Source organism: Microcaecilia unicolor, chromosome 6 (genome assembly GCF_901765095.1).
Source record: "Microcaecilia unicolor chromosome 6, aMicUni1.1, whole genome shotgun sequence".
In the NCBI taxonomy this organism is placed as follows: Eukaryota; Metazoa; Chordata; class Amphibia; order Gymnophiona; family Siphonopidae; genus Microcaecilia; species Microcaecilia unicolor.
In genome coordinates, this window is record NC_044036.1 from 38,967,465 (window position 1) to 38,992,209 (window position 24,745).

At 44.3% G+C, this 24,745-nt stretch overlaps 1 protein-coding gene across 1 annotated transcript in view; it reads right to left on the minus strand.

The window, feature by feature from the left end:
• Positions 1 to 23,563, minus strand: part of KANK4 (KN motif and ankyrin repeat domains 4) — a 138,363-nt gene extending 114,800 nt beyond the window's left edge. Inside the window, exon 1 of the mRNA XM_030206626.1 lies at positions 23,489 to 23,563. The gene's annotated coding sequence lies outside the window, so the exon portion shown is untranslated. The remainder of the gene's footprint in view (positions 1 to 23,488) is intronic.
• Positions 23,564 to 24,745: the final 1,182 nt, after the last annotated feature.

Consider the following 24,745-nt stretch of genomic DNA (forward strand, 5'->3'; position numbering starts at 1 on the left):
GTTTCTGAGTCTGATGTCCTGCACATACAACGTGCAGGACGTCAGACTCAGAAACAGAATGAAGGAAGAAGAGGACCTCGGCTGGAGGGGGTTGGGGTCCCCCGCCAGCAAAGGTAGGCGACGGCGGGTTGGCTGTGGGAGGGGGGGTCGAGAGGGTTGTCAGCAGGGGGGTCTAGGGCCAAATCTACGGGGACCCAGGCCCCCGTGGCCCCACATAGCTACGCCCCTGCCAATGCCCCTCGCAAGCACCGCTCATGTGAACATCCCCTTGCATTTATGCATTATGGGGCCCTTTTACAGAGGGGCAGTAAGCCCAATGCGGGCTTAGCGCTTGCTCTTCCGGGATTACCGCCAGCCCAACGTGGCCACCGGCAGTAGTCCAACCCTGAGTGTGCACCATTTCCCGAGGAAAAAGAAAATCCCCGGAAATGGCTTGCGTGGTGATAACCCGGTGATAATTAAACATTGCTGCACGCTGCCTGGTTACCATTAGGTTAGGGCGGGAGCCCTTATCACCACCTCAATGGGTAGCAGTAAGGGCTCCCAGCTGCAAGGCCATACAGTAAGAGTTATCTCACCATGTGGTCATTTTTTTGGGAAGGGCTTTTACCGGCTGTGGAAAAACGGCCCTGGCGCTTGGGAAAATGGACCCCACTGCTAGCGCGGGGCCCTTTTTCCCCACAGCTTGGTAAAAGAACCCCTTTAGCACTTACACACACTCTTACAGAATCGTGCTCAGTCAATTTGCTGCCACTTATGCACATGTTGATTTTCCTATATATTTGTGTGCTTAAGTACATAAGTATTGCCATACTGGGAAAGACCAAAGGTCCATCGAGCCCAGCATCCTGTTTCCAACAGTGGCCAATCCAGGTCTCAAATACCTGGCAAGATCCCAAAAATGTACAAAACATTTTATACTGCTTATCCCAGAAATAGTGGATTTTCCCCAAGTCCATTTAATAACGGTGTATGGACTTTTCCTTTAGGAAGCTGTCCAAACCTTTTTAAAACTCCGCTAAGCTACCCGCTTTTACCACATTCTCTGGCAACAAATTCCAGAGTTTAATTACACGTTGAGTGAAGAAACATTTTCTCCGATTCGTTTTAAATTTACTACATTGTAGCTTCATCGCATGCCCCCTACTCCTAGGATTTTTGGAAAGCGTGAACAGACGCTTCACATCTACCCATTCAACTCCACTCATTATTTTATAGACCTCTATCATATCTCCCCTCAGCCGCCTTTTCTCCAAGTTGAAGAGCCTTAGCCGCTTTAGCCTTTCCTCATAGGGAAGTCATCCCATCCCCTTTATCATTTTCGTCGCCCTTCTCTGCACCTTTTCTAATTCCACTATATCTTTTTTGAGATGCGGCAACCAGATGTGCTACTCTCGAGTGAATAAGTAGTCACGATTTTCTATGAGACAGTATTGCATGATTCAAGGAGCATTGGTACCTCGTGCTACATTTGAAAGCTAGAGTGTTTAGAGAAAATCCAATCTGAAGACTCCTGAAGCAGGCCGTTGTGGCCAAAACACAATTCGTAACAAGTCTTTGGATGTTTGAATACATGTTCTGCACGATTTACACATCATCTAGCTTCATTTTTGGTGTCGCCTTCTCTGCGTTTGTCTGATCTGTGTATTGTGAGGGACTTTGTTCTGTTCTCTTTGTCGTTGCGCAACTGTAAGCACCCTGTTGTAGAATCGCCCTACAATGCACTGGAATGAACATTTATTATTATTAACATTTGTATAGCGCTACCAGACGCATGCAGCGCTGAACATCCAACGTAGAGAGAGACATTTCTCACCCCATCATTGAGTATATCTTGCAGTATAGGGTTGGGCTAAAAGTGTATGTAAGAAAAAGCAGGTGTAAATCCCAACAAGCAAATTTTCCCACATACACGTGTATTCCCTTTGGAGGCCTTTTACAAGGCCACGCTAACGTTTACTGCCAGCTGATTTTTACCATGAGCTAAAAACTCTAGCGCAGCTTTGTAAAAGACTCTCTTATGAAATAGGGAACATAGTGTAGATTTTATTGCCATTGAAGCCCACCCACATCATGCCCAAATCATACCCCCCTTACAATCTACACATAGTGTAGATATACAGCTTCCTAAAATCGGGCTTTACGAGTGTATGCGATATATATGGATAGAAGTCAACTTTTCAAAATGATTGGGGGTGCTAAACCCAACAAAAATTACCTCTCCCTAGACATAGTCAAGGACTTTGTTCAATATTGGGGGTGTTCAAGCACCCACAGAGCTCCTATGTATATATGTGCAAATACTAGTATTTATAGGTGGAAATCACAAATAATGGATGTTATCTTTAAAAGACTGGTTTGTTTTCCATGTTTCAAAAGGGCATTATTTAAATATACCCTTTTAGGATAAATTACCTTACAAATAAATGGGCCCATTTACCAAACTGCGAAAGAAAGTGGCCTTAGCACATCTTTACGCAAGTCATTCCTGCGTGCTAAGGCCATTTTAACGCTGGGTAAAATGGCCAATTTTTCTATTTTTAAAAAATTAATGGCCACATGCTAATTTTACACACAACTATCCTTGTTGGCTTTACTTGCTGTTCTAACAATATCACTATACACAACTAGCAAGTAACAGTGAGGTTGCTGAAAAGTTTAAATATACAGGGAGGAAAATATTTGAAAGGTATTAATCCGCAAACGAATCTTTTCCGGAGATGGGAAGGCGGTAGAACGAGAGGACATGAAATGAGATTGAAGGGGGGCAGACTCAGGAAAGATGTCAGGAAGTATTTTTTCACGGAGAGGGTGGTGGACGCTTGGAATGCCCTCCCACAGGAGGTTGTGGAGATGAAAACGGTAACGGAGTTCAAACATGCGTGGGATATGCATAGAGGAATCCTGTGCAGAAGGAATGGATCCTCAGAAGCTTAGCTGAAATTGGGTGGCGGAGCAGTTGGGGGGAAGAGGGGGTGGTGGTTGGGAGGCGAGGATAGGGGAAGGCAGACTTATACGGTCTGTAACAGAGCCGGTGATGGGAGGCGGGAAATACTGCTGGGCAGACTTATATGGTCTGTGCCCTGAAAAGGACAGGTACAAATTCAAGGTAAGGTATACACATATGAGTTTGTCATGGGCAGACTGGATGGACCATGCAGGTCTTTTTCTGCCGTCATCTACTATGTTACTATGTTACTATGTAGCTGTAGAGTGTAGCAACTCCATTTTAGATAAGTACCTGGAAGATTTCAATCATGAACGAATAAACAAAAAAATTGTTAAAAATTAATAAACTAAAAAATTGAAAAACTAATTAAACATCAGAGGTTTTTACAGGACTCGTGAAGAAGTATGGCGGGTCAGTAGTCCAAGTTTTACTTCAGACATGACCTTAGCCACTGAAGTCCTTTCCCTCGTATTTTACAAATTTTCAGCAATCTCACTGTCACGCACTAATTTTGCCATTACAGACTATGAGCCCCTACTGCCACCCATTACGTAGGCAGTAAGGGCTCAAATGCTGACTATGTGCTAATTGGTTAGTACATTGGCGCAGGACATGCCCACTCTCCACCCCAAGACCCACCCTCAGCACTAAAAAATACATTCAGGGCCCCTTTTACAAAAGCACGCTAAAAATAAGCGCGTGCTAAACATTACAGATGCCAGTAATCAAATTATCCCAAACACCTAGTATTAAATCATTTTTATCTTCATACGCTGTATCCTTATGGACTTAACTCTGAAATAGATTGGTGGTCTTTAGTTTGATCTATGACTTTAAGAATGCATGGTCTTCACTTTGATTGGTGGGTGTAGTACAACTGGTGGACTCTAATCAGCTGTGGTCTATTTAAATTGCTGGGGCAGATGAGACGCCGCAGCCATTTTGTTTTGATGCTGAAGTAAAATCTAAGACAGTAACTTCACAGTGAGTTAGTACTATGAGAAAACACTGCTGTTATTGGGGATATTTTCTTGATATATTGTGTCTTTTTCTTAGCAAACCTCTTCCCTGACGAAGAAATTCGAAACCTGGCCAAGTCGGCGGAGGTTTGAAGCCGGAGAATTAATGCTGCTTATAGCTGCTAAAAAGCTAAGTTATAATTGTTTACTTTAAAGTTTACTATCTAAGAAAATATTGACAATATTGGAAAAACAAAAGGGAAAAAAAAACAAAAGAAAAGAAAAAAAATAGAAGCTAGGAATTATATGGGTTGATCTATGATGAGGTGAACAGCACCATCATTATATCGAAAAATGATTCCTTGGATGGTTGCGCTGTTAAAAATTCTGAAGATCCCTGTCTAGCTAAATTGATGAATTTATAAATGAGTACACTGTGAGAGCATTGATTATAGATAAAAATGATTTAATATTAGGTGTTTGGGATAATTTGATTACTGGACTATGCTTTAATCCCCACACAAATAAATACGTGGTCCCTTTAAATTAAAGATTACAGATGAGCATATATTCCTATGGGTGTCTCTAGCATTTAGCATGCATTAAAAATGCTAGCGCACCTTAATTTTTCAGCGTGTGGATAACACACGCGTATGCAAAATTTACTTTGGGGTACCTGAGCATGACACACAGTAAGCCCTTTTTTGCTGCGGTAAGCACACGTTAGTAAAAGGACCCCAAAATATGAAAAGAAACTGTCTGGAAACCAAAACGTCTACTGCAAGTCCACATTTTTGTCATGTCTTTCCAATTCTACTTTTCAAATATATTGTTTTAAAGATTTATTGGCCTAAAGCATTCAAGAATTTGTGCGGGTCATGTTCCTAAAGTGTTACTGATGCATGGAAAGATTTGAAACTATGGTAGAAAAAAGAATTCTAAATTCCTAGACCATCTGGATTTCATTTAAGCTGTTCTTTTTGATTTTTAAAATTAAGGGCAAGAGTTGACTGGAACTGAGTGACTTGTTTGGCAGATTTGATACACTGGAGATTGGGGGGGGGAGGGGGGAGGAGGTCTGTGCAGTCAGAACATTAGGAATAAGGTCTCAAATTTAATATCTGAATGCAGGTCCAGGGAAGGACGGCTAAGCTGGGAGGTTCTAAGTGTTGCATTAAGAACGGGGGTTTCAATTAGCTGAATTAGAGGCAATCAGGGCTAGATTGGAGGCGAGTGGGAAGCAAAAGCACAGATTATTCGATAAGCTGTGTTTATGAGATGGGTGCAATTGGAGCAAAACTCTGGCTACTTTGACCTTATTCAATAAGCTACTTTTCCCACAGACACAGAATGGGAGAAACACTTTAGTGATCCAGGCCCCTGAAGGGCTTCTCCGATTTATTAGGTTCAGCGTTCGGAGTAACAATTTGTTGAATCTCTACTCCATAAACAAAGAAGCTTTTAGGAAAGACTTCAATTGGATAAGACATTGATTTTGGTTGATAGTGAATTGGGGGTGGGGGCACTGGGGAACTTCCTGATTAGCTGCAGCATTTTAGGAGCATTGCATGATGTAAATGGCATTCATAAGATTATTCAAAAATCAAAGAACTGTAGAGCTACACAATCAAACATATAAACGGCAAGTGACCGACTCACCTGCAAATGCGCAGTAGAGACTTCCCTCTCTGTCCCGCCCTCGCGTCAAGACTTGATGACGTCAGAGGGCAGAACAGAGAGGGAAACGGAGTCGGAGTCACTGTCGGACGCTGCCGCCTGGAAACGAACATCGCGTGCACCAAGCTCCCCCTCCCCCCCATCCCCGCCGCCGCTCCCATCCTCCTCCGCATCGGGCCCCCTGAACTGACCTGACAGCACCTCTCACCTCCGTGTGAAAGTGCTGCAGGCAGCAGCAGAGCGATCTGCTGCTGCCTTCAGTGCTTTCACACGGAGGTGAGAGGCGCTGTCAGGTCAGTGCAGGGGGCCCGGCACGGAGGGGGTGTAACGAAGGATGCTATATTGGAGAAACAGGCCAGATGCTTAAGACAAGATTCAATTTACATAGACATCACATGAACAATACAGCCAGTAGGGCCACCACCCCGGTGGGACAGCACTTCACAGAACCAGGACACTGTACCAGTGATTTCACAGTGAGAATACTGAAAGGTAACTTTAAAACCATACAAGAACGTAAGACCTTTGAAGTCAGAATGATTGAATATTTTAACACCCAACAGAAAGGACTTAACAAGGATCTGGGGTTCCTAGCCCATTATAAACCATAAAGCTGTATTTCTCTGTTGATCACCCCACCCCTCACCTATCCACACCCATCCTGTTAGAATATCAATGATATGCTTTGATGTCCCCATGCATACCTCCGACCCACCCCCATCCTCCCACCCTGTCAGACTGTCATAGTAATGCTTGAATGTTTTCACTTATATACACTGTCAGCTAGCACATTTGCTTATTTCCGATCTGACGAAGAAGGGCAACCTTCGAAAGCTAATCAAGAAATGTATTAAGTTATGTCCAATAAAAAAGGTATCATCTTATTTTCTTTTCCATGTTTCCATGGAAGATAAAAGGTGGGGTAACAAATCTAGGAGGGGTTAAAGTTCCTATTTTTCTTTTTCTTTAAATATTATTTACGCTTTTCACGATTTTCTTAAAAGTATATATCTGCACTTATCTTTCTCAATCACAACACTCTATCCATGGGAGAATCTTCGCCAACATGGCCAAGTTTCGTTTTCTTCCTCAGGGAAGAGGTTCCAGCTACAGACCAAACATGCTCCTGCATAAGTTTGAACAAAATAGGAACTCTAATTTAAATGATAGGTGAATAAGGGTTGATCTATGAGGATTTGTGCCTCAACCATTGTCCAGGAAGGATAAAAGAACATTGAAAACTATGTTCATATGGTGAGAGCAGCATGAGAATGTGGTAAAGGCGGTTAGCTTAGCGGAGTTTAAAAAAGGTTTGAACGGCTTCCTAAAGGAAAAGTCCATAGACCGTTATTAAATTGGACTTGGGGAAAATCCACTATTTCTGGGATTAGCAGTATAAAACGTTTTGTACTTTTTTGGGGAATCGTTCCAGGTATTTGTGACCTGGATTGGCCACTGTTGGAAACAGGATGCTGGGCTTGATGGACCTTTGGTCTTTCCCAGTATGGCAATACTTATGTACTTATGTGGTAATTGATTAGTTCATCCACACCCATTCTCCGCTCTTGATGCGCCCCCCCCCTCTAAAATAAACCCCAAAACACGTGCACAGATACCAAACCTAATGCAGAACTCTTTAGTGCATACTGCATTAGGCTATTTTTCTATGTTAGATGCATGTTAGCACTTAAAGGGGCCTTTTTACTAATCTGTGTTATGTGTTAAGTGTCGGCCTCTAAGTTTTAAAAGTATCACATCTCATAAACTTGGGTAATGAATATACATATGATCTAATGTTAAAATGAAAAACAGATGAGTGGCAGTTTGGGGGGTGGGGTACTCTTAGAGTGTAAAGCTAGGCCCATGGCTCAGATTTTCTTAGGTTTATGTTTATTACCAAACTTTCTAACATGTTAATATCAAAGCAGGTTACATTGCATATTCTTATACCGCCATAGTATAACACATTGATGTGTGATGTCATTCTTCCCATGAAATAAAGAGTTTAAAAAAAGGTTAATAGATGAAAATACAAGAAAACATAACTCTAAGGCATGATAGATTTACCTTTTGTATAACAGAATAACTGACGCATAACAAATCATAAAAGCATTATATAGATGGAGATATGGATAAAGTCAAATGATGTGACTTTTTTTAATATCATTTCCCTCCCTAGACATTGGCCTCATATGCAGGGGATTGTTTCACTCAACCCTTTGCATCTTTTTTTTACTTTTTCACATTACTCTTGTTCACTATACATGCTAGTGAACAACAAGAGGCTTGTGATTGGAGAATAGTTGTGTTCCCCCATGTAGCAGAAGAGACGATTTGGAGGTCGTTCTACCATGCATCACGAAACTCTGCATTCAGCTCACAGTATAAGGAATTTTCAACTTGCAGTCCCTATAGAGACCCTGTTCTGCCCTCTCCCAGTGAGGCTGGTTTCCAGGATGAAGGGGATTGTCAGCAGAAAGATGAACTAGAAGCACACAAGTGCAGTAAAGGCCCCCAGAGAGAGAGGAAGAAAGGAATGGAAGGGTGGCCTTTCAGAAGCCATTAATGCTGTCTAATAGACAGTACTGGCTCTGGGGATGAGGAGAGGAATTCATGTAATTTATGTACCAAAAATCATCAGGGTGGTGGTAGAAACCCCAATGGACTTACATTTCGCATCTCAAAGAGAGGAATAGAGAGAGAGAGGACAAAGGGGATGGGGAAAAAGAGATTCAAAGTTACCCAGTTCCAGGCTGCAGATTTTGGGATAGTCCTGGATTTCTGATCACCCCATCCTGGTGCATTATGGGATTTCAATGGGCAGAATCAGGCAAAACCCCTACGAGAGAAGCTACACTGGCTCCCACTCAAAGAACGCATCACGTTTAAAGTATGTACCCTAGTTCACAAAATCATCCATGGCGATGCCCCAGCCTACATGTCAGACCTGATAGACCTACCACCCAGGAATGCTAAAAAATCATCTCGCACATTCCTTAATCTCCATTTCCCCAACTGTAAAGGTCTAAAATACAAATTAATGCACGCATCAACCTTTTCCTATATGAGCACGCAATTCTGAAACGCGCTGCCACGCAACCTAAAAAGAGATCTATGAACTGACCAACTTCCGAAAACAACTGAAGACCCATCTCTTTGACAAGATATACCACAGAGATCAACACATGTGAAACTCCCCACATATATCCAGGAATGTTTAATAATGCCTTCTGTTATATTACTATCGTGTATTCCATTACCATGCAACCCCAAATCCTTCTGTAATATCAAATATCTATTCTCTTCTTACTTCCACTATCCATGATGTATCGTAAGCCACATTGAGCCTGCAAAGAGGTGGGAAAATGTGGGAGACAAATGCAATAAATAAATAAATAAATAAATAAAATAAATAAATAAATATTACAAACCCCACACACCAAACCAGGACCGGCTAAAACGTCTACAGGCTGGAACTAGGTAACTTGGCATCTCTGGGGATATATCATCACTCACCATCTCCTCCAGCCCCTCCTAAAAAACTAGACAGAAAGTAAATCTACTTATCACACTGAATGCTTCAAGGAAGTCCAGGCATTCTTGAGTACAACATAGGCGCTTCTTGCTGAATTAAAAATAAAAATGAAAAAAATGCCTCTTTGCTAAGCTACAACATGGGTGGTCAGATACCAGAATTTATCAGAAACAATAAACCAGCAGCACTTCACCCTTTCCATTCAGTGAACCACTTTGAGCCATCTAACCACACATGTTCAGTATTAGCTCTATTTAATTTTACAATGCTCTGTAGATCCAAATGTCTGCGAGAGGCCATGGGAGGACTCTAAAGAGCCGCAGGTAATCAGTGAAACCGACAATTCAATTTACTCAAGCAACATTAGTGGAGCCTATACAGATCTAATCCATATATGTAAGCCATATTGAGCCTGCAAAGAGGTGGGAAAATGTGAGACACAAATGCAATAAATAAATAAATAAATATAAAATTATGTATCAAGGCTAATAAGGTGCTAAATAAATAAATAAAATCAAGGAATTCTAATTCTGGAATCTGAGTCAAAACACAGACTTGATTTATGTAAATAACTTCAGACAATGAAGAACTTGGGGAGAAGGAGGGGGAATTACAGAACGTAAACTTAGAGCAACACTTATATAATTGCGGGAGGGGGTATATTGCCAAAAAGAAATGCAGGAGTATGCAGAGGCAACATAACCACTTGTGCTAATATTTACATCTCGTGCCTGTTCCCATAAATACATGCACTCAGGAGTGGCCTAGTGGTTAGGGTGGTGGACTTTGGTCCTGGGGAACTGAGGAACTGAGTTCGATTCTCACTTCAGGCACAGGCAGCTCCTTGTGACTCTGGGCAAGTCACTTAACCCTCCATTGTCCCCTGTAAGCCGCATTGAGCCTGCCATGAGTGGGAAAGCGCGGGGTACAAATGTAACAAAAATAAAATAGATACTATTGGAGATTCTACATGGAATGTTGCTACTATTGGAGATTCTACATGGAATGTTGCTACTATTGAGATACTATTGGAGATTCTACATGGAATGTTGCTATTCCACTAGCAACATTCCATGTAGAAGGCTGCACAGGCTTCTGTTTCTGTGAGTCTGACGTCCTGCACGTATGTGTAGGATGTCAGACTCACAGAAGCAGAAGCCTGCGCAGCCACATTGGTGATCTGCAAGGGCCGACTTCTACATGGAATGTTGCTAGTGGAATAGCAACATTCCATGTAGAATCTCAAATAGTAGCAACAGAATCTCAATAGTAGCAACATTCCATGTAGAATCTCAAATAGTAGCAACAGTGGAGGAGTGACCTAGTGGTTAGGGTGGTGGACTTTGGTCCTGAGGAACTGAGTTCAATTCCCACTTCAGGCACAGGCAGCTCCTTGTGACTCTGGGCAAGTCACTTAACCCTCCATTGCCCCCTGTAAGCCGCATTGAGCCTGCCATGAGTGGGAAAGCGCGGGGTACAAATGTAACAACAACAATTAGCTCATCTGTGAAATTCATTAATGCCTATAGATTGTTGTCCCAGTCTTTCCCTATATCATCCATTTCATTTATACACTAGGCACAAAAATTTAATTGACTGAGTAAAATCTGCTGACAATGGGTCATTCACAATGAAACATGGAGCATAAATACAATGTCCAGACCATGAAGTGTGGGATCAAAAATGTTTAAATTTATACTTTATTAAAATAACAGAGAACCACTTTTCCTTGTGCTTGAAGATTTCTGTAGAGTTTTTGTCTTCCTTTTTTTGCTGACGATGGGTCATTAACATCTAATTAGCAGCACCGCATAACAGCTGCTGCACAGCACAACCGCCTGCTGTTATCCTTACATAACATCCACAGAAAGATTAAGCACTCAGCTTACAGCTGATAAAATAATAAATAAATAACCCCCACATTTATTTCCAGGTTTTCCTTTATCAAAATAAGGTGTCAAGTAAAACTGGAAATGTAAAGGTGGACCAAATAATTCCACTGGAACTATTGAAGAAAGTGAAACCTACGCACTTTATCATCTGTCTGAGTTAAATCAATTTTGTTCATCAAAATCGGGATGTACCTTTACTCTATCTCAGGATCCATTTTAAGTCCCAGAGGTTGTTCTGTCCCTTAAGAAAATCAGGACATCTCAAGTTCCACTAGGACTTTACAGAAGGATCTGCCAACATAGAACCTTTTCTAAAATTTATTGAAGAATGGATGTTTATGCAGTGGTTACCAGGGGCGTAGCTAGAACTCAATTAGGGGGTCCAGAAGTGGACTGGGGGGGGCCAAGCATTTCCTCTCGGTACCCCCCTGCCAAATCATACCTTTGCTGGAAGGGATACTCAAGCCCCACAGGCCAAAGAGATTCTCTACTGGAATTCCCATGCTGCCTGAGCAGCCAGAAAGCTGACAGCCAGCAAGGTGCTCCAGCCTCTGATGCTAGCACTTCCACACATGCTCAGCTCAACATGAACTGAGCATGCGTGGAAGTGCTGGCATTGGTGGCTGGAGCACCTTGGGGAAACAACAAGTCAAGCGGGGGATATCCAGAAAGACCAGACTGAAGACACAGATGTTGAAAACCAATGTCCTGCTTCTCAGGCGGTACAGGCGGGGGAGTGGGTGGTGAGTTTCTTTGGCTGGTGGGGCTTGAACATCCTTGCCAGTCGGGTATCCAGTGCTGCAATTTTGGAAGGGGCCTGAGCACAAATTGGTGGGGCCCAGTCCCCCCCTCCTCCCCCATGGCTATGTCCCTGCTGGTTACATGTGGCAGAAGCATCCATTTTAGAATCATAAATGTCTAAAATGTGAATCCCTGAAGATGTCACAGATCCTGGTATCCCTTGCCGGTTTTGCTTTCATGGGGGACAGCAACCATTAGGGAATTTAGGGAGTGATCTCCAGTCATTTCTGCAGAGCAGCACTGCTTGCTAGGAGTACTTTTCTGAAACCTAGACATCCGGATAGGTGTACATCCTAAAGTTGATGTTTTTGGACATAGATGTTGTGGCAAAACAGTGGGTTGTCAAACCTGTGAATTGTGAATGTTTTCATGGAGTGTATTTCTCTTGATTAGCCAGCAGATGGTGTTTGTTATGTGTTTTAAGGCTGTTGCAGAAAAAGCTTTTTTCTTTTTCAGATTAAGTTTGGTGAAAGGCAATCTGCAGTACCATTGGCCAGATACTTTCAAAGTTTGTGCCCTAGGTTCTGATTGGCCCTGGAGGTCAAATCTAGCCAGGAGGTGCTGGATTTTCCCCAGTCTCAGTGTGAGGGTACAGAGGAGAAACATCACTGTCCTGAGACTCTATCCAAGACTTATGAGCAGTTAATTTCCTGAAACTCCCCAGGTGCTACCCAGGTAGTAAGTAGCAAGTGTTAGATAGGTAGCTTTAATGCTGATCCTTATTTTGTTATCTATTAATGCTTGCTGTACTTTTTCACCTGGATTTTCAAGCATTCGCTGTTCTGCTGTAACAATAAACCTGTTAGTTTATTGGCTCTGTTGTCCTGGACTGACTAAGAATCCTGGTGGTTTGTATGTTGCGTATGTAGGCACTTTTTAGGATCTGTGGGACCCCTGAGAGTGTGGCCCCAGTAACCTAGAAATCACTGGGGAATAACTTGAGATTGGGAGTGGGACCCAGTCGGTGGGAGGAGGGTGCTAGTGTACAGCACAAGTGGCAGGTGCAGGTGGACCTGAGAAGTGCTGAGGACAGATCCTCTAAGTGGCCATAGGGATAGCTCCAGGTGGGTGCTAGGTGTTCCATGACAGATGTGCAATCCCCTCATAAGTACATAAGTATTGCCATACTGGGAAAGACCAAAGGTCCATCAAGCCCAGCATCCTGTTTCCAACAGTGGCCAATCCAGGTCACAAATACCTGGCAAGATCCCAAAAAAGTACAGCACATTCTATACTGCTTATCCCAGAAATAGTGGCTTTTTCCCAAGTCCATTTAATAATAGTCTATGGACTTTTTATTTAGGAAGCCGTCCAAACCCTTTTTAAACTCCACTAAGCTAACCGCCTTTACCACATTCTCTGGCAACAAATTCCAGAGTTTAATTACATGTTGAGTGAAGAAACATTTTCTCCGATTCGTTTTAAATTTACTACATTGTAGCTTCATTGCATGCCCCCTAGTCCTAGTATTTTTGGAGAGAGTAAACAAATGATTCACATCTACATGTTCCACTCCACTCATTATTTTATTGACCTCTATCATATCTCCCCTAAGCCGTCTTTTCTCCAAGCTGAAGAGCCCTAGCCGCTTTAGCCTTTCCTCATAGGGAAGTTATCCCATCCCCTTTATCATTTTCATTGCCCTTCTCTGCACCTTTTCTAATTCCAGCCCCAACTGAATACGCTGCAGGTCTGCTGTCCATAGGTTCTGTTTGCTATATAGTTTCTGAGTAGCATATTTGCAGGTTTTGTGTTGCTTCACAGCAAGTGGCAGTGGAGGGATTTTGTGTTGCTGATATTGAGGTGGCACCAGAATTTGAATATATACGTATTTGTTTTGTTGTATGACAAGTGAGAAATCTGGGATTGATGTGTTGCATACAGCTTTTTGATATGGGATAGGCAAATTATCATTAAACAATGAAATATTTCAGCATGCTTTGTTCAGCTATGAATTTTAGTGTTCAGTGAGTCACATACATGAACATTGTCAGGTGTGCTACACCAGATGAAAGGCTGAGAACCACTGGTACAGAAAGGGCCCAAAATTTGAAGAGCACTCTCAAAGGAGAAATGGGGCATAAAGGTACAGAAATGTTCCCCATTGGTTTGGAGGCCACTAGCTTACATAAGTGTTGCCATACTGGGACAGACCAAAGGTCCATCAAGCCCAATATCCTGTTCCCAACAGTGGCCAATCCAGGTTACAAGTGCCTGGCAAGATCCCAAACCAGTACAATACATTTTATGCTGCTTATCCCAGAAATAAACAGTGGATCTTCCCAAGTCCATTTCAATAATGGCTTATGGACTTTTCTTTTAGGAAGCTATCCAAACGTGATCAGACAGAATCTCCAAGCAACTCTTGATAAGTTACCTATGAATATTACATCCTCTGAGCTCCAGAAGGAAGCTCTCTGTGGCACAATGCAAGTATTAAAGTGAATAAAGTAAGCCTTAGAGATCAAACCTAACAGACCCTGGCTTAGGAGTGAGGGACATTATTCTCAAGGTATGAATAAAACGAATTCACTAGAAAAAAAACTAATTTGGAAAGGAAAAATATCAAACTATAAAATATCACTAAAGAAAGTTTTTCCTAGATTATTAAGGAAAAAATGTTTAGCCTGATAAAGTAGTTACTATATTTAATCAAATGAAACCTGTCTTGTAAATGAAAGCAGATAACTAGAATCTAGCAGCTCTTGTTCCTGATAGGGGTGAAACAGTGGTCCCATAGAACAATCAAAGTTAAGTGCTGTTTGAATGGTTATTTTCAGTGTGGAAAAGTTTGAAACAAGCTGCACTTTAAATGTGGACACTAATGCACAAATTAATGATAGGAATCTGTAGCATCACAAGTGACAATATATTTTTTAAAAAAATGGAGTTTTTAGCCCGATGATTGAAACTAAACGCTGGTTAACAAATGAAACCGTGTTCAACCAAGGATTGTTTTCCTTTGGTTTCTGAGGGCTTTTCTCCAATACGATGTAGTAAACCACCCTGTTCAAAAAAGGCATACCCCACCGATCCAACTTAAATGACTGATCTCAGCTACATAAGAAAATTAAAGCACGTATCAAACATAACATAACTCTTCCGCTCTATGATCCCTACCGTGGCTTCTGCAACTTGACCTTTATCTTACCACAACATCACATTGCATTTGTTTACACCGGAGTCCGTAACGCCTCTCCGGTACTATGTAAGCCACATTGAGCCTACAAATATGTGGGGAAATGTGGGATACAAATGTAGCAAATAAATAAATAATAAAATCACAGCTTCTTTTGAATGTTATAGCCTAGTATTAAATTACCCGAATTGAGCCCTAGTGCTTTACTGCATTTTTTTTCAGTCTTGGAAGTGGCCCACATATACCCCAGGATTCTATATATGGTGCCTTAATTTTCATGAGGAAATTGAAGCATATTCTATAACAGTGCGTGTAGCTTAATTATTTAACTAGCTAATCAGCGCTGTTAATTGGATGTTAAATCCTTCTTATCCATGGATAAATCCTTCTTAACTGTTCCCTTCTCCACTACTGCCAACCCCAGACTTCGCGCCTTTTGTCTCGCTGCACCCTACGCCTGGAATAAACTTCCTGAGCCCCTACGTCTTGCCCCATCCTTGGCCACCTTTAAATCTAGACTGAAAGCCCACCTCTTTAACATTGCTTTTGACTCATAACCACTTACCTCCACCTACCCTCCTCTCCTCCTTCCTGTACACATTAATTGATTTGATTTGCTTACTTTATTTTTTGTCTATTAGATTGTAAGCTCTTTGAGCAGGGACTGTCCTTCTATGTTTAAATTGTACAGCGCTGCATAACCCTAGTAGCGCTTTAGAAATGTTAGTTAGTAGTAGTAGTAGTACTGCCAACCCCAGACTTCGCGCCTTCTGTCTCGCTGCACCCTACGCCTGGAATAAACTTCCTGAGCCCCTACGTCTTGCCCCATCCTTGGCCACCTTTAAATCTAGACTGAAAGCCCACCTCTTTAACATTGCTTTTGACTCGTAACCACTCGCCTCCACCTACCCTCCTCTCTTCCTTCCCGTTCACATTAATTGATTTGATTACTTTATTTATTTTTTGTCTATTAGATTGTAAGTTCTTTGAGCAGGGACTGTCTTTCTTCTATGTTTGTGCAGCGCTGCGTATGCCTTGTAGCGCTATAGAAATGCTAAATAGTACTAGTAGTAGTTAACAAGCACTTAGCACTAACTGGCATTAAGATTTACGCACACAACTCACTAAGCATATTCTGTAACGTGGTGTGCGTAAATTTATTTACTACATTTGTATCCCACATTTTCCCACCTATTTGTCGCATAGTTGAAAAGGGGGCACGGCCATGAGCTAGGCGTGGGCGTTTCTAAAATCTGTTTATGTTGTTATAAAATATACCCGCTCTGCGCCTAATTTAGGCATCAGGGTTTATGCCAAGTAAAGCATGGCATAAATGGCCACGGCTAAATTTTGTCACATAGAGAGGTGCTTGGCATAATCCTATATAACAAAACGCACCTCCAACATTCTGAAGCTGAGAAAGTGAAGCCTTCAAGCCTTGAAGCATTCCTGCAACGTTCCGGAACTATGAGTCGTCAATTGAGGAGATGGAGCCTTACAGAGCGCATGAATGCTTCAAGGCTTGAAGGCTTCACTTTCTCACACACACACACTCTCTGTCTCTCACATACACTCTCTCTCACACACTCTCTCTCTCTCACACAGACTCACACACACACTCTGTCTCTCACACACTCTCTCTCTCTCTGATACAAACACACACACATACACACACACACACAGACACACTCTGTCTGTCTGTCTGTCTGTCTGTCTCTCTCACTCATTCTCTCTCACATACACACTCCATCTCTCACCCACACACTCTCTCTCTCAAACATACACACTCCGCGGAAAGGGGGGCATGGAACACGCTGGGGAGGAGAGGGAGGGAGGCATGGAACTCGGAGGTAAGGGGGGCCAAGAACTCAAAGGGGAGGAGAGAGAGGGAGGGAGGAAAGGAGAGAGAGGGAGGGATGGAGAGAGGGAGGGAAGGGGGCCTGGAACTCGGAGGGGAGGAGAGGGAGGGAGGGAGGGAAGGAGGGGGTCATGGAACTCAGAGCCCCCCCCCCACACACACACTCTATCTCTCTCTCACACACTCTCTCTCTCTCTCTCTCTCTTACACACACACACTCACTCACTCTCACACACACACTCTCTCTCTGACACAAACACACACATACTGTCTGTCTATCTGTCTCTCACTCACACACACACTCCATCTCTCACACACACTTTCTCTCTCACTCACACACACACTCTCTCTCTCAAACATACACACTCCGAGGAAAACCTTGCTAGCGTCCGTTTCATTTGTGTCAGAAACGGGCCTGTTTTACTAGTTATAAATACGCATGAAAATTCAAACCTGTTCTACAAAATGTAGGCATACTATACAGAATACTCTAGGCGCATTTTTTTTGTGTGTGTGGAATTTTCTGGTGCCCTATATAGAATCTACCCCATAATGCCTAACCTCAATTGCCGTCCTATCACAGATTTCCAGTATTACTATTCGGTAAAAAAAAAAAAAAAGCAATGAAAAACTCCCTAAAAAACCAGGGAGAAAAGATTGTTCCCAGAAAGCTGGGTATAAAAACATCAAAAACTCAGGAAACAAACTTCTCTCAAATAACAATCTCTAAAAAAGAAAAGGCTTATATATTAAAAAAAAAAAATAGAGCAAATACTGACTGTGCACAGTTAAAAAAAAGAGTCACTTATCTGACCACAAATCTTCTTCACAGCTTCTCATTTTTTTTTCAAACGAAGCAATATCCAAAACCACTGTAGCTCAGTCAAAAATCCTCAACAAGGGTCCCCCTTGTTTCGCTCTTCTGCATCAGGAGTGTAATCAAGCTCACATATATATATAAACCTTTTCTTTTTCAAGATTATTATTTGAGAGAACTTTGTTTCCTGAATTTTTTTGTCTTTTTATACCTTTTATTTTTTTTTTTAGCAATCTTTTCTCCCTGGTATTTAAGTAGTTTTTCATTGCTTTTTTTTACTGGGTAGTAATGTTGGAAACCTGTGATAGGAAGCCAACTAGGGTTAGGCATTATCCCTGGGATTCTTTATATCACTCCGAGATTTCCACATGGAAATCAAAGCGTATTCCATAACAATGCACATAACTTAGGGGGTCTTTTACTAAGCATATTTAGCTCACACTAAAAATCAGCTAGTGCTAAATGCTGAGACGCCCGTAGGTAAATAATGGGTACCTCAGCATTTAGTGCCAGCTGATTTTTAGTGTGAGCTAAAAATCCTAGTGCACATCAGTAAAAGACCTCATTAATTAGTTAACAAGCTAATCAGCAGTGATAATTGGATGTTAATAACCAATTGGCACTAATTGGCATTAATAAGGATTTACACACACTACTTGCTAAGCAAATTCTGTAACATGCTGCATATAAATATATATGATCTTTATGGCGGATCGTGGAAAAGAGAACCACACAGTGGTGCATTGCATTGTGTGAGAATGCCCTAGAACTGAGACTATCAAGTGGGCTCTCGTGCAGCACACTTAACAAGCAGAGGTGGTGAAGTTTTACTAGATGAAATGAGACGAGAACAACAGGCGATTTAGCAATGGCCCACTGAAGTACAAGCTAAGTGCCTAAAACGTTTATATGTATTACATTGATATTGATTAATTAATACTACTGCAACGTAGCACAAAACAGTCTTAGAGCATTTGGGACACCGAAAGCAAACAGAGGAGACAGATTCCCCATGAGAGCTATTTGGTGATTGTTTAGGTGCTATGACATTGGAAGGAGCGGATGAGAGAATTTATTGAGACACTAGTAAAAAAGGCCCGTTTCTGACACAAATGAAACGGGCGCTAGCAAGGGTTTCCTCGGAGTGTGTATGTTTGAGAGAGTGTATGTGAGAGTGACTGTGTGTGTGAGAGAGAGTGATTGTGCGAGTGTGTGTGTGTGTGTGTGTGTGTGTGTGTGTGTGTGTGTGTGTGTGTGTGTGTGTGTGTGTGTGAAAGAGAGAGTGAGTCTGGGTGTGAGTGTGTCTGTGAGAATGAGAGTGTGTGCAAGTGCGTATGTGAGAGACAGTATGAGAGAGAGAGTGTGTTTCACACAGATACAGTGTGTGCGAGAGAGAGAGAGTGTGTGTGACACACAGACTCTCTGCGAGACTGAGTGTATGAGACCAAGAGAGTGTGTGAGTGACTGTGTGACACACAGAGAGTGAATGTGATACAGTGTGAGACAGAGTGTGTGAGAGACAGTGTGTGAGAGTGAGAGAGAGAAAGACATTGACTGTGAGAGAGAGAGTGTGTGTGTGACAGAGATACCTCCCCCCCCCCCTCTCTGGTGTCAGGCCCCCCTCCCTCCCTCTCTCTGGTGTCAGCCCCCCCCCCCCTCTCTCTCTGGTGTCTGAGCGTTACTGTGCAGGACGCTGAGCTCTGGCTGTACTTCAAGGAACTGACCAATCCTATTTAATAGAATGCACCTCCAACATTCTGAAGCCGAGAAACCTCGTGTGGTTGGTCACTTCTGCTTGTGAGGAACCCGGAAGTACGTGATGTCAATTCAGGAGATGGATACAGAGAGCAGGAATGCCTCAGCCATGCAGTCAGCTTCAGAATGTTGGAGGTGCGTTTTATTATATAGGATTTTAAAGCACAGCATGAGCACATGTGGGTGTTTGCTCACAAATCAAAAATAAATAATAGTGGAGAAAGTCTATGATTGAGAAGCTTATCCACCCCTAGAGGCACATATCATTATGGTGTAGTCTCATTTGGGTGAGTCATAACTCTGAGATTTCTCCACTTTATCATAAAAAACATTTTGTATTTTTATAAGAGCTTTTCTACCTTTTGACATATCTTTTTCTTTCATCCTCTCCTTCCAAGCTACACTCTGGTTATTTATTGATTTGCACATGAATATAAGTCACATAGTTGAAAAGTGGGTGTGGTTAAGGGCGGGTCATGGATGTTTCTAAAATCTATGCGCGTTGTTATAGAATACACCCGCTCCGTGCCTAATTTAGGCGTCGGGATTTACACCAGGTTTTATTTGGCATAATTGATCGTGACTACATCGCGTGGACCAGCACTCAACGTATTCTATAAGCCGCTTACAAATTTAGGCTTATTGTATAAAGTATGCCTAAATGAAAGCATACTTTATAGAATACGCTTAAGCGAATTTTATTTTGGCGCTGAATTTTTAGACATATAGAATTTAGTCCCATATGTGGGCCACCTCTGGCAATTCAGGTTTCAATTGATTAACTATAGTAAATACTTTATCAGGTTAAAGTTTCTCTCGTTAATAATCTAGCAAAAAAAATGCCTTTAGTGATAATTGCATAAAACCAACCCACATAGAGACAGTGCCCTGAAGAATCTATGGTTACTTCTATGGTTACAATCTATGGTTACAATCACCATCTTAAGGTGCCCACAAACTTTCAGGGGGGCTTTTACAAAGGCGCATAGCATTTTTAGCGTGCACTAAATGCAAGAGATACCACAGCTTGTACTCTCTCTGCAATACCTTGTAACCCCTATTACTATGGTAGCCGCACTGAACCTGCCTCGAGTGGGAAAGCGCAGGGTACAAATGTAACAAATAAATAAACTCTGCTTCCCTGGATGGCTGGGTTCATAACAGCATGGTGACGTCAGCTCGCCTCCAGCGTTCCTTTCCCTCTCAGTGTCCCACCCTCACGGAAAGACATCAGAGGAGGGTGGGACACTGAGAGGGAAGGCTGGAGGCGATGTGAGCCCAGCCTGCCGCCACTGCGACCTCAGGTAAGATGAACAGTGTAAGGGCAGGGCAGCAGGAAGGACAGAGTCACTGGCCATGGAGGGGAGGGGAAGGGAGAATCGCTGTACATGGATGGGATGAGATGGGAGGGCAGGGCAGAGGCAAATCAATGGGCATGGATGAGATGGGAGGCGAGGGGAGAATCACGGGACATGGATGGGAGCAGTGGCGAATGGCGATTCTAGGTCGGCTGCCACCCAGGGCGGATCGCTGCTGCGCACCCCTCCCCAGGTGCAGCAGCGTCCATCCCCCCAGGGTGCAGCATGACACCCCCCCAGGTGCAATGACACCCCCTCCCCGGCACATCGACCTCCCCCCTCCCAGGTGCATTCTTGGCTGCTGGAAGGTGCAGAGAGCAGCCGCACACCTTTCGGCTCCATGGCTCCCTGCTTTCCTGTTCCGGGGCAGAGGGAGCAGGGAACCAGCGGAGCCGACAGGTGCGCGGCTGCTCTCTGCACCCTCCACAAGCGTGCACCCGGGGCAGACCGCCCCCACCGCCCTGCCCTTCCTACGCCACTGGAAGGGAGGGCAAGGCAGGGCACAGGACAGGACAATCGCTGGACATGGAGGGGAGGACAGAATTGTGGGACACTGAGGGGAGGGGAGGGCAGAGCAGAGCAAGGCACAGGACAATCGCTGGACATGGATGGGATGGGAAGGGAGGGAAGAATCACTGGACATGGAGGGCAATGGAGGGGACAGACGATAGCCTTGCTAGCACCCATTTCATTTTTTAGCGAAACGGGCTTTTTTGCTTGTGTAATATATAGGTGTCTCTAGCATTTAGCACATGCTTATTTTTAGAATGTGCTCAAAACGCTAGCGTGCCTTTGTAAAAGGGGCCCTCAGTTTACACTCAAGGAACTAGGTGGTGCAGGAAGTGGGCTGCGGGTGGAGATGAGGTAAGATGTTGACAAAATTCCTTAAAATAATGAGGTCAATTCTTAGTGATAGGTATACAAAGTTATATCTGCTATTCAGCCTATGCATGGACGTGCAGGACATCAGGACTCACAGCACAGATCAGCGAACGCGCTGGAGACCGGCGCTGAAGAAGACTAAGGCTGACGGGGGTTGGGGACCCCCGCCAGCAAAGGTACCTTGCGGCGGCGACAGCGGGGTCGAAAGTGGTGGGGGCCAGAACTAAATCTGTGGGAGCCCATGCCCCCGTGGCCCCACCTAGCTACGCCCCTGCTCTGCACTTTTTGTTGGCAATCACAGGATTGCACTGGCAGGTTTTCATCTGATAAGGAGGCATGGACCCATCCCAGAAAACCAGCACATCTCAAGCAGGGCTAGTGTTAGGCAGAAACTGGGAAGCCCCCCCCCCCCCCCCAAGTCCACCTGCAAGCTATATTTCCTATAGCTTGAGATAGGCTTGTGGGTCCCCGTTTTGCATGGGGCCCAGGGCCAATTGATCTATTTCCCCCCCTAATCTCAGCCCTGATCTCAAATGATGGAAACTGAAAGACAAGACGGATAAGAAGTTTCAGAGTCATATCACAAACTGTGAAGCCTGTTTTTTCTAGGAAGGACATCCAGCATGGAATAACGTTCCTTTTCCTCGCTTTTCAGCGGTTGGTCGCTGCCTCTCACTGGTAAATAAATGAAAAGGAAGCGATGAACTCCCATCTGGCCACATCTGTGCAGAAGGCAAGCCCTGTGAGAAATGGGCGATAGATATTTGCTGCCGTTATTGCGTGGGGTCCACTCTTGTAGATTTTTTCTTAATTTGCTGCAAACTACACAGCGGTTTTGAAGGCATCCTCCCGGGATACATTCATTAAAAGATTCCCCGTTGTGAATTTCACATATTGGATGAACTCAAACCACAAATGACTAATGGAAAGGTGTGTATATAGGGAGCTATAGAACTGTCTTAAGTTCCTTGGGATTTGCTTCAGTTGTTTATATTTTTTAAGTGCGCTCAAAGTTCAAATAACCGCGCTAAAGCATCCATCATAACAAAATAGCGAATATCTGAAACTTTTCAAAATGAGGCGCATTCGATCTGTTCGTTGAAGCAAATCAGAGCAAACGTGCCCTCTTTTTAACCTTCAGAATATCTAAAGGATGGCAAAGGCTTTCCAAGGGGAGCAGTCAGTCGAGCAGCTCAGTTTCGACAGGCTCGTTGAAGTGCTAAAAATCAGGCCACCAGCTTTCTCGAATAGAAGCGCCGAATTTTCATTCCCCTGGGTGCAACACTCAAAGTAGCAGACTGCACCGCTCAGCCCCGATGTTACCATACAGACTTCATCCTCACTGCCGGACCCTAAAGTGATCTGCGCAAATCCGTTTGCCTTTAGGTCTGTAAAACCTAAGAGGGAAGAATTTTAAACCACCACAACGCGCCATTCACGCCCCTAATTTTAAAAAAGTCACGTTTGGGCACATTCAGGAGCAAAACAAACATATATTTTAAATCAACATCAGGAGGCCAAGGAGCCCCGGGTCTTCTGCAGCTGTTAGCCCGAACCCATCCGGTTCCGATCGCGATCTAGTGGGTTGTGTCCTAGGGGAAGGGGGAATGCGGGGTGCAGGGGGGGGGCTCTGCCCTTGCGGACACCGCTGTGCTCCCCTCCCCGCCCCACAAAGTTCCTGGACTAATTCCTTGCCTGCTCCCACCTCGTCTCCTCTTATTTCCCAGCTACAGTGAAGAGGTTAAAATACGATCTGCCTGGGTTTTGACAGCTCTCGAAAGTGGGGCTCCTTTGCTGAGATGCTGCGGGCAGATGTTACTGGTGCAGGAATCCAGCGGAGTATTTGCATTGAAATCTTTCCTTACCTTGGGCAGCTTTTCATTTCCTCTCCGTCCTTGTCTTCCCTGCCAGCTAGGCTGCTGCACGTCTGTGAATCTCTACCTCCCTCCCTCTGCTGCTCTTGTGGGTTTTAATGCATTGCACACACACGCACTGTCTAGCAGTGGGATGAGGTTTCAGACGGAGATATCAGTCTGACTTGCATTTCTGCTTTTGGGATCACTCGCTAGATTAAAACTAATAACAGCATCTTGGCTTTTCAGCACCCGAATGATTAACTTTAAAAAAAAAAAAAAAACCATAACCACCGACCACCGTCTGATTAGTGCTAATCTGCAGACCAGCATAAAAGATAAATGTACACAGCTGAATTCAGCAAGGAATAACTTAGGGGGTGGAGGAGTGGCGGGGGAGGGGGATACATAAACCCGGCCGGACGCAGGCACAAAACTACAGCAAACAGCAATTTATAGGAAACTAGTAAAAAAGGTCCGTTTCTGACACAAATAAAACGGGCGCTAGCAAGGTTTTCCTCCTCTCCCCCTGAAGCCACCCATGTCCAGCGACCCTCCTCTCTCCCCTGTTCCCCCTGAAGCCACCCATGTCCAGCGACCCTCCTCTCTCCCCTGCTCCCCCTGCAGCCACCCATGTCCAGCGACCCTCCTCTCTCCCCTGCTCCCCCTGCAGCCACCCATGTCCAGCGACCCTCCTCTCTCCCCTGCCCCCCCTGCAGCCACCCATGTCCAGCGACCCTCCTCTCTCCCCCTGCTCCCCCTGCAGCCACCCATGTCCAGCGACCCCCCTCTCTCCCCTGCTCCCCCTGCAGCCACCCATGTCCAGCGACCCTCCTCCCTCCCCTGCCCCCTGCAGCCACCCATGTCTAACGATCCCCTGCCCCCCTGCTGCCCCCCCTGCAGCCACCCATGTCCAGCGACCCTCCTCTCTCCCCTGCCCCCTCCAGCCACCCATGTCCAGCGACCCCCTGCAGCCACCCATGTCCAGCGACCCTCCTCTCTCCCTTGCCCCCCCTGCAGCCACCCATGTCCAGCGACCCTCCTCTCTCCCTTGCCCCCCCTGCAGCCACCCATGTCCAGTGACCCTACTCTCTCCCCTGCCCCCTTCCTGCCACTCATATCCAGCGACCCTCCTCTCTCCCTGCCCCCCTGCAGCCACCCATGTCCAGTGACCCTACTCTCTCCCCTGCCCCCCTCCTGCCACTCATATCCAGCGACCCTCCTCTCTCCCTGCCCCCCTGCAGCCACCCATGTCCAGCGACCCTCCTC